Source organism: Nipponia nippon, unplaced genomic scaffold, assembly GCF_047370975.1.
Source record: "Nipponia nippon isolate SJK-2023a ecotype South Korea unplaced genomic scaffold, ASM4737097v1 scaffold_4, whole genome shotgun sequence".
Taxonomy (NCBI): Eukaryota; Metazoa; Chordata; class Aves; order Pelecaniformes; family Threskiornithidae; genus Nipponia; species Nipponia nippon.
This window is the reverse complement of record NW_028262358.1, coordinates 4,227,132-4,241,560: the sequence shown is the minus strand read 5'-3', so window position 1 is coordinate 4,241,560 and position 14,429 is coordinate 4,227,132. Positions and strand designations below refer to the sequence as shown.

General features: G+C 38.5%; 1 long non-coding RNA gene across 1 annotated transcript in view; it reads left to right on the top strand.

Moving 5' to 3' along the window:
• Positions 1–14,429, top strand: part of LOC148053070 (uncharacterized) — a 49,055-nt gene that overhangs the window by 7,419 nt on the left and 27,207 nt on the right. The window contains exons 2-3 of the long non-coding RNA XR_015708283.1: positions 4,770–4,810; positions 9,990–10,065. This is a non-coding gene — a long non-coding RNA (uncharacterized LOC148053070). The remainder of the gene's footprint in view (positions 1–4,769; positions 4,811–9,989; positions 10,066–14,429) is intronic.

Below are 14,429 nucleotides of genomic sequence, written 5' to 3'. Positions count from 1 at the left end.
AGCTCCTAAATAAAGGGTTCATTCTCAGGTGCATCAAGTCTACTAAACTACAAGGGGTTTCCAGGTGGTATAAATATAACTTAGTCATGTTTAAGTTTGCTTTATGCTGTAAGAGAAGAAGAAAATAGCAATTGTACAAATAAGCCCACAGTCTATGGGAGCTCACAAATTCTTACTGTATATCTAGCAGGCACATTTATGTCTTTATTGTACTTTCATCCACCGGGTTCCTCTTAAATAATGGATGTTGGGTCTTTTTCTATTAACAAACATTTCGGTTTAGTCTGAAAGATTTTCCTTCTTTTGCTTGCTGTTTGCAGCAATGTAATAAAAGGGCGGTGTTCACAGGGAAGATTTCGGATGTACTGTTATTGTTTTCTGAGACTATTGAAAATGGATTCAGTAGGAATTTGTTGCCAGATATGTTTTCCATCTTTGAAGCACTCTGTTTTCCCTGTGGAGCTCTTGTTTAATCAATCATAACTGGATATGGTAACCCCTCTTTGGGATGACTCAGTTCACTCTTCGAAGAGAAGTCTCTAGGTGTTCTTTGCTATTTTGTACAGGAATATTTAATTCTTTCAGATATTTAGGAAATAATATGAAATTGTGCAAGGCTGCTTTTAATTATGCTCTCATCTGCCAAGCTTTGGGAATGATTTACTCCACTGTGAAAGCAGGGACAAGTGTGAGCTCAAAAAGTCATATTTTAATGCTTATTTTACATGATTTGCTGTATCACCTGTGAAAACAGCCAGCACTTAGAGATTAAAGAATTACACAGCTAAAATCATACACATCTTGATAAAGAAAACAATTCTGGTCACATCAATGTGGCCTGAAAATAGTGTGCCATTTTAAGATAGCTGGAAACTAGGGAAAAATGTTCAGTTACAGTTGTTGGGGGGGAAGTAGGAGGGAACAACTGTGGTCTTCATGTGCCTGTAAATCTGCCAGGTGATCCACATAGCTGCAAGTACCCTCTTTGTTAAACTACTTGTTCCTTCCCTTGATGGATGACCAGCAAGTTCCTAATGTTTCTGGGGACCGTTGCGTAATGCATATGAATAATAACACCGAATACGCTCTACAGTCTGGATAGGTACAATTTGTTGCAATGATCCTAGAAAGGAATGGACACTGTTAAGCTGAACTCTTTGCTCATGAATCATCTTTTTAACATTTGAGTTAGGTTTTGGTGATTTGAATGAATTATTCTTGTACAAACTTTAGGCTCCAGAGGCTTATGCAGGGGTCTTCAGCGGGCATAAGATCTTTCTACATGTGCCATACTGTACGAAGCAGAGTCTGCTGTGACTCTCCATGTTCTCTGACCTGACTTCTGTTGCGTTGCATGTGGTCCTCCTGGCGATGCCATGTAGCTTCCAGGTCACCTGCCTGGGGAGCACAGCAAGAGAAGAGCTCAGCTCTGAAGCTCATGGCTGAGAGGAGCTGGCAACAAAACTACAGCGACCTTGCTGCTGTGAGAATTGTCTTCAACGTGGCATCCACACGAGTGCAATAGTATCTATGAATTGTCTGGTTTTGCTTCAGGATTTCTTTCAATGCCCACAATTTCTTGAGGCAAATAACAGGAAGTCAAATCAAAATTTTGAGGCGTAAATAATGTGATTAGGCATTTAGATGTTTGTGGTATGTGTTCTCCACCCCTAGTTAGTCATGGCTGTGGAAAGAACATACTTGATTCATAACTATGCTGTGCAAATCTTGTTATCATGTAATAGTATGAGGTAGAATGTAAATTCCGAGTGAAGGTCTCTCCTAAAGGCTGGGTCTAAAGTGATAACGTAGACATGGATCAGGAACTGTTACCCTGCAGCTGAGCAACTTGCTGTTTATTTTTACTCATGTAGAAGTAGTCTGTATTTCTCACTAAGCAAGAGACTAATGCAGGGACTAACATACTTCTTTCCTTGCATGGTAACTTCATAGATTGATTTTTTTTTTTAAACTACATGTGCATTCGTTCATTTCTCCTTTCGTGTACCCCATCAATGAAGCACGTAGGAAGATAAAAGTATTAATTATCTTCAACTACTTAGACTGTGAATAAATAGATTTTCATATTGCCAGTTTCATACTGTAATTAACAGCATTCAAGAGTGCCTGCCGATGTGAAGTGCAGAACTTGAAAAAGATTAGAAAAGAAACCTTAGTGCTATTCAGCCTTTACTTCCAGCCCTGCAGCTTTCCAAAAAGTATACAGCAGATTTCTAGTCTAGTGAATGTTTCTTGGCTTGCAACAGATAAGCCTTCAGTTTCCTGGGAGAGGACGGAGCATAGAAAATGCTGGTTGTATAGTCACTAGTGGAATCCTTTTAATGCTGGCTAGATGATCTTGAGAATTTTTAAAATAATGATAAGGAGAATCTAATTTCAGTGAAGCAGAGTTCATTCTTGATAAAGGGATTTCTAGAAACCAGTTCATTGTAACTATAGAAACACCTAAAATTTTCTAATCTTTGATGGGGAATGAGAACAGACTTTTCTGAGTTCTTGGTAAATCCCAGAGCTGATAGTGAATGCTAAACACATTGAATGTAGCAGGGAAGAGGCTCTTTGGAACTTGCTTCCAGTAAAACATTCTCTAAATCAGAGTAATATCCTCACTAAGCTGCTTAATAATGAAAACGGTGGTCAGAGGAGTGTAGCAGTGAATGTCCTTGGAGGTGGGAGAAAAAGGCTGAAGTAATGTAAATTTTCTGAATCTTTTACAAAAGCGACTATTATCTCTGATCACAGCCCTCTTTTAGGAAATTGGAAACAAAGTGTACTACTTCTGCACTTGCAAATGAAGAAAACAAAACTTTTGGTAACACTAAACAGGAGGAGAAACAATACAGACTGACTGCTATGTAGGCAACTAAAAATCTGGATAATACAAGGAAGATGAAAGGCTACTTCAAAACTATAGCTTTCTAGTAAGAGATAAGTGTGGGGTGAAAGTCACTAAGAAAGTGAGCACCCTGTTAAATTTGAGCAGGATTTGATATGGACCCAAGTTCAGACTGAAGTGGTACCCTTTGGACCTGAACTAGTTCTTCAAAATCTGCTAGAAAACTTGTTGCTTCTCCTTTAGCTGTTGTCAAATGGGAAGGAAAAGCAAAAGATGAAGTGATAGGGAAGATTTCCTTGAAGGTGCTTTGGCTTTTGACATAAGGGGGTCTTTGTTTATTTTGGAATGCTCCCTCCTGTAGGTAAAGTGTCTTAACGTGCTTCAGAATGTTCGTGAAGGAATTTAGGGAGCAAAACACAGTTTAAAAATATCAATGTGAGCTAAGTGATATCACATAAAGTAAATAATGAGTGATAAAGCCCAAGGTGTTCAGTGTGATGGTTCACAAATAGCGTATTCAATGCCATGCTTTACAAAACACTTAGTTTCCTATTCTTCCTGTTGCTAATTTAATAGATATTGTTACTGAAAAATGATGAGCTAGATTCTCAGCTGGTGAAAATCTGCATATGTAATCAAACTTGCATACTTTAATTGGAGCCACCTCAAGTACCTCTATAGCACTGCGAAGAGTAACTTTTAAATTGGTAAGGCCTCTTCCAGTAGTGAATGCCACTAATGCAGTGCATGAGAACTTAGTTTGCAAGCAGTATTGCTCGAGAAGGATGATTCCTGCCTTCAGTACTTCATGGAAGAGAGGAGAATATAATGTGAATGTAGTCTCTTAAAATTTCTCAAGGAGCTGCATGAGACACACAAGGACTCTCTTATTTAAGACAGTTGATAGAAGGTATGTGGCTAAATACCCATGCAGCTCTTTGAAAACATGGTAGTTGGTTTGCAACAAGCCATAGTGACCCTAATAAGCACTTTAAACCCAGTAACTCGGTGCTGTTAGAGGGAACTTAGCTGATGGTCCAAAACCTGAAATCGGTGAAAATATTTTCCACTTTCTCATGAAGAAAGACTTTCTTTCATGAGAGAAAGACTTTTCTTTTTCAGGAGTATACAGCAGGATTTTGATGTTCGTTCTTTGACAGCTGTAAGTTCACTTTCTGCATGTGTGGTTTTAGGTTTTTTAAATTTCCTTATTTGGTCAGGTAAAAAGTTTTCTCCCAGGTTTGACCTGAGATTTCTCCCCAGACTGTAATTTCAATTTGTCATTCCATGCTGCTTGCTTAACATTTGTGCTTTTTTTAGCTGAATAAGATATTTTGCATTTGTCATAACTGTTGTATGTTGTTAATTAAATAGCAATGCAATTAAATACCATAAGCACCTTTTGCCTCTCAGAGAAGGCAGCTATAATTTCACATAATACTTGGTTATTATGTAGGGTGACTTATTCCGCAGTATCAAGAAGCGTATGCTCATCTCTGTTTTCCAGGATCATGCAGGTGCAGGGACTTGCCTCTTGGTTGAGCTAGAGAAACAGAATCCAGGAGTGTGGACTAGGATTCAAAACCCAGCATCCTTAAGACAGTGCTAATTTTCAGTTTGAGTGTGAGAGATTGAGACTGGCATTGCTCTCTGCAGGTGTCTCACCTAACAGATATCTCTCTAAGCTTGTCAGTCACTCGGGCAGTCCCTGAGGTCAGGAGAGACAGATCCTCAGCTGCACAGGCTTGCACCAGTTCTGCTTCTAGTTCTGCTGTCTAAGATGTGGGTGAAAATAACCATACGCTGGCATCTGACTGGTGCCTTCTACCATGTTATTTTCTCTTTCTTGGAAATACCTTACTTGATACATTCTGTGATTTCATTTGTGGGCTTTTTCCCTTTTGTTTTTCAGGCTGAGATAATCGCCCTCTGGAAGAGCTGGAAAATACACAAGTAAGTTTTTTGCCTTTTGGGTTTTTTTTTCTCCTCTGAGTCACCTTCTGGAGGGCCATGTCATTCAGCAGTGTCTGTCTAGAGAGCTCACAAAGACTAGCTTCCTAACACAGGAATTTAAATTCTTTAAGATCAAGTGGTGAATTTTTTGGAATCCTTGAAACATTTCAAGGCATGTTTCAGCGCTCACTGCAGATGAACCTGAAGCAAAAGTGCATACAAACAGTCTTTGCTTTCCATCAGAAGCAGTACAAAAGCCTCAAAATTTGGGTGGGAATCTAGAAAAAGATGTATTTGGGCCTTTTTAATTAGAATTTGTATAACTAGAGGCAGAAGAGTAGCAGAGTCTCTTTTTATTTGACCCTAATATCAAGTTTTGGTCAGCATCTGCACAGTTATATGGTTGCAGGTGATCTGGATTTATGGTGTACATTCAGCAGGGTAAGTGTGCACAGAGCTTACACAGATTAACCTGAGTAGACACCTGCATATCTTTCTACCCAGCAATATGTAAGATTTATTTATTTTTTTTTTTACAAAGTATGTAGTTCTTGTGTGAATCTTTCTTGTGGCAGATGCTCTTCTCTCAAAGTGCAGTTTTTTCGGGGGGGGGGGGGAATCTCTCCAGTCTTTTAAAAAGAATAATGAACAGAGGATGCAATTTTTGTCTGCTGGGGATCCGAATATACTACTTGCCATCCAGAGTGTTGATTTTTCTGGGGAAAAATACAACCTACTACTCCCTCTCCTGGCCTCATAGGGGAAATATATGGAACTGTCAAAAGGGGGCATTCTTGCTTTTTCAGACAAATGAAAAATAAGTCGTAAGTGTTATAGTTAGACCTGTCAGGTAGGTAGAGCAGAAATTGCTCAAGTTGACAAAGTCTTTAGCCAAAGCAAATAGAACAGATGGAATATTAAATATCAGAAGTGATTTGCAGACTAATTTAATCTCATTTTTGTGGACAGAGGTTTTTATCTATCTCACCCAAGGTTTACCCAAAGCTTTTATTAATTGATGAAAATGCCCACTTCACTCTTACACACACTGTCTCTCTGTATAAAAATAATACCCCCCCCAGCTGTCAGTTAATTTTGTGTAGAACAGTTCTCAATCTATCCATGGAAATACATATGTGACAAAGTGCTGGCAGTCTGGTATAAGGATTTACTACAACTGATTTTGCACTTAGAGCTGGCATATGTAGAGTTGATGAGTAATAGTTGGGCAAACCATGTGTTCTTGTAAGAAAAAAAACCTCTTGAAAGGACAAATCCTTATGTATAACCAATCTAGGAAATTGAGAAATGACCGATACCCTGGGTAGTTCTTTCTCATTGAAACAAGAGCAAATCCAGGACTGACTGAGCAAATAGAGAAGGACGTTGTTTTTAAGCTTCTATGTTAAGAGATGTCAAAAAGCATGTTAACTTCTGAGTTTGCCTGAGCACCTACAGATTAAACCTGTTAACAAACAGGTTCAAACTGGTGCTGATAACTCCTGTTTATAACCAAATTTTTTTCTGCCTCTTAGAGGTATTTGTAGTATTTTTATTTGCTCTAGTGAAGAACATACTTGTTATGGTCCTTATGATTAGGTAAAGCCTTCCTATACACAGGGGTAATTAATATGCTTTACCATTAATATCCTGGATTGACGAGGGGAAAGCAAACATATGAACTGCATTTAAAAAAAATAACATCTGAAGTTATATAGTTTTTCTCTTGCCTGAAGAATCATTTCTTTCTCTTTGGAATTCAGTTTATCTAGCTAATGCAAATAAAATATGACTTCTATTTGCCCTAAGATTATAGAATATTTTCGTTACTGTGTTCTAAAAAAGTTGGTTTCTTTTCAACAGAGATTCTGTTTTTCACACCTGAACATCTAATTTAAGTGTAGTGCAGCGTTAGGGTTGGGATAAAGATGTTTCTCATGCTAGAAAGTATAATGAGAAGACACCAGCACAACAAAAACAGGTTAAGGGGTCAGATCTTTTGAAGCATGTAGCTTTAGAGCAGCTGCAGAGAGGGCTGTAAAATAGTTTTAAAACAAAAAAATCTCAATGATCTTTCTGCACTACCAGTCACCTCCTGTAGTCATTTATACTTGAGGAAAGTGTGTGCAAGGCACTACCAGATACTGCTTACTCAACAAATTTATAAGTAATCACTAAGCTGCAGAGAAATAGGCAGTGTTTACACTGACAATTTTCTCATGGTAATGGAAGAAAAGCATTGGCCTGAAGCACTTGCTTCTGAGCTCCTCATATCTCTACTTAGCCAGGGTGGGAGGTTAATTTGGAGTTAAATATTTGCATCAAATACTCAAGCTCGTTATGCTTTAAATTGCTAGTGTAGGCATACTCTATAAGAGACTTGAGCCTAGGTATTTGAAAAAGATTAAGTTGAAATGAAAAGGGGGAACAGAACAAAGGATTACAGAAAAGCAGCTGTAAGTGTATAAGGAAGAAACCTACTAAGTTTAATCTATACTCATCATCAACTCAAAATAAAAATAAAACATGAGCAGATAAAAGAATTGCAATTAATCCACTAAGCAAAACAATAGCAAAAGGATAAAAAAAAAGGTGGACAGACCAGAGAGGCAAGATGGTCAGTTTGCTCCTTTGGTGAAGTGATTGAGTATACATTTGTTGAGATTCTGCCTGCAAACATATTCTTCCCTTACACGTAGCGTCACCGTTTTTAGGATTGCTGACTGGGGCTGTGGGGGGGAATTCTTCCACGTCATGGCTGTTTTGTACTACTTTGCACCAAGTGGTGCTCCTTAAGTTTGACTACAGCAGGACTTAAATATAAAGGTTGCTGTTTTGTTTTGGGTCAGATGATGCCCAAGTGTGTGCTTTGAGCATGGTTTTACTCCACTGCAAGTTAGTAGGTCTACTAAGACAAATGACAATGTATTCCTAGACTTTTTATTAGGAATATATTCTTAGTGGCCTTTTGGAAAGTGAAATGCTGTAGTAGAAACGTGGTCGTATTTAGAATATGTTTACTGGTATGTTTGTGCAGGTAGGAGGCAGTGTAAGATATTTAGCTGTTAAAAAAAAAAGCAACCAACTATAAATGATCTTCACACACCATGAAATGGAAATCGGGTAATGGATTGCTCATAGACTACCCCAAAATTATGCTTTTATGAGAACAAACTAAATTATCCTCAAACAAGAGACTTGCTATTGCACAGCAACTGTTTGTTCCTGGTCCTCTTCCTCAGTACTGTAACTTGCCCGCCACAGGTGTTATTGAGACACATGACTAGTTCAGGGTTTGATTCTGCAAGGTGCCGAGTGCTATTGCATTGATCCTGTAGCGCACTGAAGGATGCGTGTAAGCAAATGAGTAGGCTCCAGTGCAATGACTCGTGTGGTTGATAAGAAGCATGCAACCTGGTCCTTGGGCAAGGCAGGCTCCAGATGACTTTGCTGCTGAGGAACACAGGCCTAGAGGTGAACTTTACTGCAGTCTCAGCTTGTTCTTGAAGTTAATCAATCAAGAATTCTTGATTTATGGCATTGTATCACACTGCAGTTTTGCAAATCTTAGTATGCTTTTCTAAAAGGGCTGTTCTGTCTTTTTGTACTCTGGTTTTAAGTGGTTTGTGTTTCACTAGAAACCAGTGAAGTTTTTAGCTGCTCTTTGAACAGTTCCCTGATTACTGATGATCCTGCTCTGAAACTGATAGTGAGTTTGAAACAGTACAGCTGCTTCTGTAATTGTTTTATTGAGCTGTAGCTTGGCATCTCGGAGATGGTTTTGACTGCTGAATTGGCTGCTGGCTTTTAAGTTCCTGGGAATATGTAGCTTACACAGACATGCTGTGGTCCAGAGAACTGCGCAGTTCAGGTAATTCCAGTTTCATCTACGGAAAGAATAGGAGCCTTGCTCACAATGTTTATGTAGATTCTTCTTGGGCTTGCCACTGCCCTGTGGTCAGACCTACTTCCAAAATGCAAAGGAGGAAGTAAGGAGCTTGCTGTGACTGTAGGGAGGTGTTGATCAGGCTATAAGCTAAGAGGGTGAAGGGCCATACAAACAGCCAGGAATAATCATTTGCAGGGTAGCATGGAGTAAGTTCTACATCCTGGAGCTCTGCTATTAATGATAAATTTGAGCAGTCAAAGTTATTTTGGTAAGACTTTAATTACACAGTGAAAGAGCTATATTGTTCCAAACATTGCTCAAAGAGCTGGGGGGGAAAAAATCAACCCCAAAACAGAAACAAAAACCTTGACTGGGAAACAGAAAAGTATCTGAAACCTCTGCTAGTTCACAGCGCTGGGAAGAATATAATGGCAACCGGTTGTTGCATAAATACAGGGATCTAACTCCTGAGAGGAAAAAAATGAGATGGTAATGATGATAAGTAATCTAAGGATGTGCTCTTGCACCAACCTAATCCAGTAAAATGCTTGAATTGAGGGCCAAGCTTGCCCAGCTCATGTTTAACCAAATGGATTTGTGAGAACTTCTTTGTGTTACTGGTCCTTTAGCTGACTTCATAGTGAAGTTGTCAGGATGACAGTTGTTTCTGTTTTACATCAACACCACGTGCTGACTAATCCAGATGAGGGACACAATTATGATTCCTTTAATATTAATGAATTCTTTGTCCAGTTTTGGAGGAAATGGGGTACACAGGACTGCTAATGTTTTCATGTTTAAACTTGAGCCAGCAATGATCTGTTTTAGACTCTTTTCAGCTGATGATAATTTTGAGGTCCCAAAAGAAGTTTCAGATGCCTGGTTCTTATTTGTCTTCATCTATATGTCTTTGAACAATACAAGGGATAATTTTTCTCAGCAGTGTAATGGATTCCAGTTTAAGTAAGAATCAGCATGAGAGGTTTCGATACTAAATTTGAACTTGATTCTGTACAGAGTTCAAATTTGGTATCAAAACTATCAAGATTTGCATGTCAATTTGGCTGTGAATTTCCACGTGGGCTGCTGGGCATGCTTCACTTGAAACCATACTCCTGTAGACCTTGGCTTCATTTAAAGGGGAGGAAAAAACCCCAAAATCCTTAAGAGGGAAAGCCAGGGAGCTCTGAAACCAGTCTTTGAGCTTGTACCTGCAATGACGGTAGTGCAAAACTTTAATAGGAGAATTGAGAGAAATTAAGCTGATCTGTTCTTCGAACTCCCCCACAGAAACAACTCATCTGATATCACACAGAAGATGAACATAAGCCAGAATTTCCTGGTCAAGTGTCTACTTGTCTCACAGGTAAGAGCAAAAGGATTCTTGGCATTTGGGAAAATGCAGACTGAGTTCTGGAACTCCTGCCTTGGCTTTGACTTCAAGTATTAGTGCAAATATTGTATTAAGTAAAAAATGAAGCAGGGAAGTGCTTTTGGAGTTAGTGGTGGGTGGCAAGAAGAGGTAAGCCGGAGCAGAATGATAAATAATGTGTTAGTCTCTGAAAGGAGAGGTGTCGTCTTACTCCTGACACGCTGTCAAGAAGATGTTTTACTGCCTTGACTTTCTGTGTTGAAGAACACACAACAGTTACTTAGTAAATGGTTTTATAGGGAATCTCACCCATGTTACAATAAACTGAGCTCAAAGATAACATATCTTTTATGCTTTTACGCTTTTTGGATGATAACTGTGAAAAATTACCTAGTGAAGGTTAGCAAGCTGTACCTGTGGCCATTTTCTTATGACCCCGAGTGATAAAGTTTACTATCTTGGATCATGATGCGTTATCAAATGACAGGTTTGCCTGTCTGGCCAACAAAAAGTAATTGAGGAGTGTTACAGTTTTACAATCCATGTTTCACCAAATTTGTAGCTTTTTGTGCTGTTAGACCTGAACAAAATAGGTCAATGTTGACAGAATAAGTTTGGCTCTCATTTTTCTTCAGTTTTTGATGACTTCTGTGTGTGTGCCTTGTGCCTAAAAGCATCATATAGGAAGCACGTAGTTTGCTGGAGGTATTGCTGTTATAATTTCACTTATAGCTTGAGTGAGGATTTTTGGTCTTATGGTGCAGTATTATTTTTTGTGGTTGCTGTTCTAAAAATCTGTATCTTGAATCCCAGATCTGCATGAATTTAAACAAGTAATTTGATAGACTCCTGTAAGTGGGGAATTAGGAAATCCCTACCAGCTGGAACTGCTTAATAGTGGAAGCTTTGCTGACCTCAGGTTAGCTGTCCACAAGCCATTTATTTTTGTGGGTACGGGGCCAAGATATGGAGCAGCAAAATTGTTTCTCTCTTGCTCTATTTCTTACCCCCTTCAGTAGTGGTTTCATCTGCTGCACCCACATTGTGTCCTGAAATACATAAGTAATTGCAAAAAAAAAAAGTGTGGGTTTTTTAAATACTCTTTTAGGGTACTAAATACTCTTTTTGGGGCAGCAGTATCTGTGTAAATACATCTTTATGGCTGAGTTTCCCTGAAGCTGTTCAATACCTGCTGACTCTGTGACTAGCTTGGTGATTTTTAGATAGCTTCATCCTCAGATACCTTAATCTGCATGAAATGTCTTATCTTGCTGCTTTGAATTTGTGTAAGTCTACTAATAAATGTGTAGCAAAGTATAAAAATCTAAGGCTTATATCCATTATGCTTTTCCAGGCAAACTATGTCTAGAAAGAGGAAACATTAAAGAAAAGGCTGCTTTGGCTGCAGAAAATGAGTTATTTAAACCCCTGTAGGGAAACAGGCTTAACAGTGGCACCAAACACAAAAGATAAGTGTGTTACTTGGAAAAGAGTTTATATATGGTACTGTACTATCTGGTATAGTGTGCAAGATGTTTGGTTTTGAAGTATGCTCTGACCTTAGGGTTTTGGGGCTTGACAGAATTGCAGGTGAGGAGGGAGAGGTGAGATTTTTTTTTACTTAGTGAACTGCCACTTCTCCGTGCTTTAGGATATTCTTGTGGATCTCAGAAGTATGTTCTTCAGGAAGTGTACTTCCATGTCCTCCCTTCCACATGCTCCATTGGAACTGGATAGGTGTATTTACTCTTTCAAGTCCTGTTTGTGTTTTATGGGGTACAGAAGCCACCACTAGGAAACAGTCTGTGATACCATGCTGGTGGCCAAAGGAAAGTTAATTCTTCAGAGCTTTCTGTAAAAATATGAGATTTCTCAACTTTTCCAGAAGCTTGGCTTCTACAGGTGGACTTCTCAGAAGTCTTGTATGCTGTTCTGCACTAGAAAAAGATATTTAGGGAACATTTTAGATGTGTTCATTTTTTGCTGACTGGAAAACAAAGCCTTGCGTAAGTCAAATGCTTTGATACCTATGTGGTGGCTGTCTGTTTTGGGCAAACAATTTGGTAAACAGACTTCACTGTAACCCCAGAATGACACAAGCGCTGAAAATCCTACACTTCCCTGTACTGGAGAAAATGGAGATCTGTATTTGTGCTATAGCAGTAAGATACTTCATGATCTGATACGAAGGGGGGGGGAAGCTTTCATTTGAGGTGTTGGATGGACTGAAAGACCCCAAAGATGAAAATGTGGTTGTTTTTTTGTTTGTTTTTTTCCCAAGTTAGATGTAGTGTAACTGTGGTAGCACAGCTGAGATGAGACTGGTGTTCAATATGCATAAAACATAGAAAAGGTGTTAAATGAGCTGGAAAAATTAGGAATGATGGAACTAGTGTGGGGACCAAATGCTTCTCCTTTGCATGAAGTGCCCGGACTCCTTGGTACAGACTCTGTATAAATACGTTAAGGGCAAATGAAGCAATTACAATATCGTAGGAATTAGGAACCAAGATTCCAAGTAAATGAAGTGCTTAAATATATGCAAGAAATGGAAATATTCTTATATTAACAGAGCAAATACTAGACTGAAGCAGCTTTGTGGGAGAAAAATATGTAATGGACAAAGTTTAAGCTTATACCTTGTGCTTGAATGTTTTGGGGTGAAATAAATGAAAACTAGATTTTTTTTTTTAAGAAATATTGTATTGTGTTAGGAAATGACTTTTTTCTGCTTATGTTTGTTATTAGGGAAAGGTTTTTACAAATACTAAGGCACACTTTTCCCAGCCTGCAGTTATAATGGATTTTCTTAAATTAAAAAAAAAAAGAAAAACGAAACAACAAAACAAACAAAAAAAACCCAACTTGAAGCAACTCAGAGGGATTTGCTAGCATATTATTTTGCCCTGAGGCAGGATCGATTTTTACCTGTTACTTAAGACAGAAGTTTGTCCGGCTTCCCTTTAAAAAGCCTTGTGATAAAGACTAAGTCTTCCTGCTTTCATCTGTCTGCATGTTTGACTGTCTTTATGTGATATGTAGGAATCTAAGTCCATTATTTCTTTTTTTCTCTGCATTGAATAATTAGTGAATCTTTGCAGCAGCCTTTTGCATAGTGGAAGACTGTTACAATGTTGTCTTAAATGGGCTTTGTTTCACAAAATAGCTTTGCTAAAGGCAGTCAGATATAGCACAAATAGAAAGATACAATGTAGGAAAGACAAAGATGGTACTTGGAGCCAAACCCAAATGCCAGTGTAGAAACACTCACCCTGTTTGCTTCTCAAATCTTTCCTTCTTGATGTGAGAGTCTTTCCTTCTAAGTATCCCCTTAAAGGAGAGGAATAACTTCATGGCTTTGCAGCACTGCTCCTATTGTTAAAGGGTGCAGCTTCCTCCACAGTGTGTCTGCGTGTGGTTTTTTCAAAGTTTGTAGCAAGTGGCTTTTTGCTGTGGTCTGCATTGGACGGATACAATCCTATGTGTATTTCTCTTCCACATTATGGAGGGGAGGGACTAGATAAGTTGTTTCATGAACTACTCTGTCAAATAGCCTGAGAGACACCTAGCCTCCCATAAGACTTTGCACATTTGAATCTCATCTATCAAAGGAAAGTCTGATATTTTCTAGGATGCCACAATTTGTGGAAGTGAATGAGCTTAATTAAGCTCATGGGAAGCTCTTGCAAATGGCTAGAGATAAATATCAAATGGGGTCAGTACACTGTCATGAGACTTTTGGCTTGTTACTGGATGTTCCCATCCCTTTGGGATGGCCTAGAGGGTAAGGACTTCTCAGAAGATTGGGGTCGGCCATGATTAAAGCTATATTTAGAAACTTTTTTAATTGCATAGACTTCAGGCACATTAGAGATGGCTGATTTTTTTTATGGAACAGTTTTCTGTTAGAAAATGCAGTTTAGTGGCAATCAGAATGTTTCATGGGACTATGTCGCTCTGACTGTAACTTTTGACAGGAAGAGAGAAAATTAAACTCAGTTTTTCAGTGTTTTAGTAATACGAGTGTCATTTGGACAATGTATGCCTTATTGAACTATCAGACATGTTTCATGTTGAAACTCAAAGCAGAATGAAAGTAGTCATACTAATCTACCAAGATATGAGTTCAAGTATATAATATTAAGTAGTTTATCTACTAAACAACAATTCATTGGCAATAATTCATATTAAAATGCAACGTGTGGGTAGTGACAATTTTTTGCCAAATGTCACTTCCATAGACTGTTTGTTTTTTTTAGTCTAGGTTGGAACAAAAGAAAAATGAAAAATGCTGGGATTTCTTGGAAAACAGAAGTTCTGATCAGCTTGATGGACAGGGGAGAGAAAAAAATAAAGTA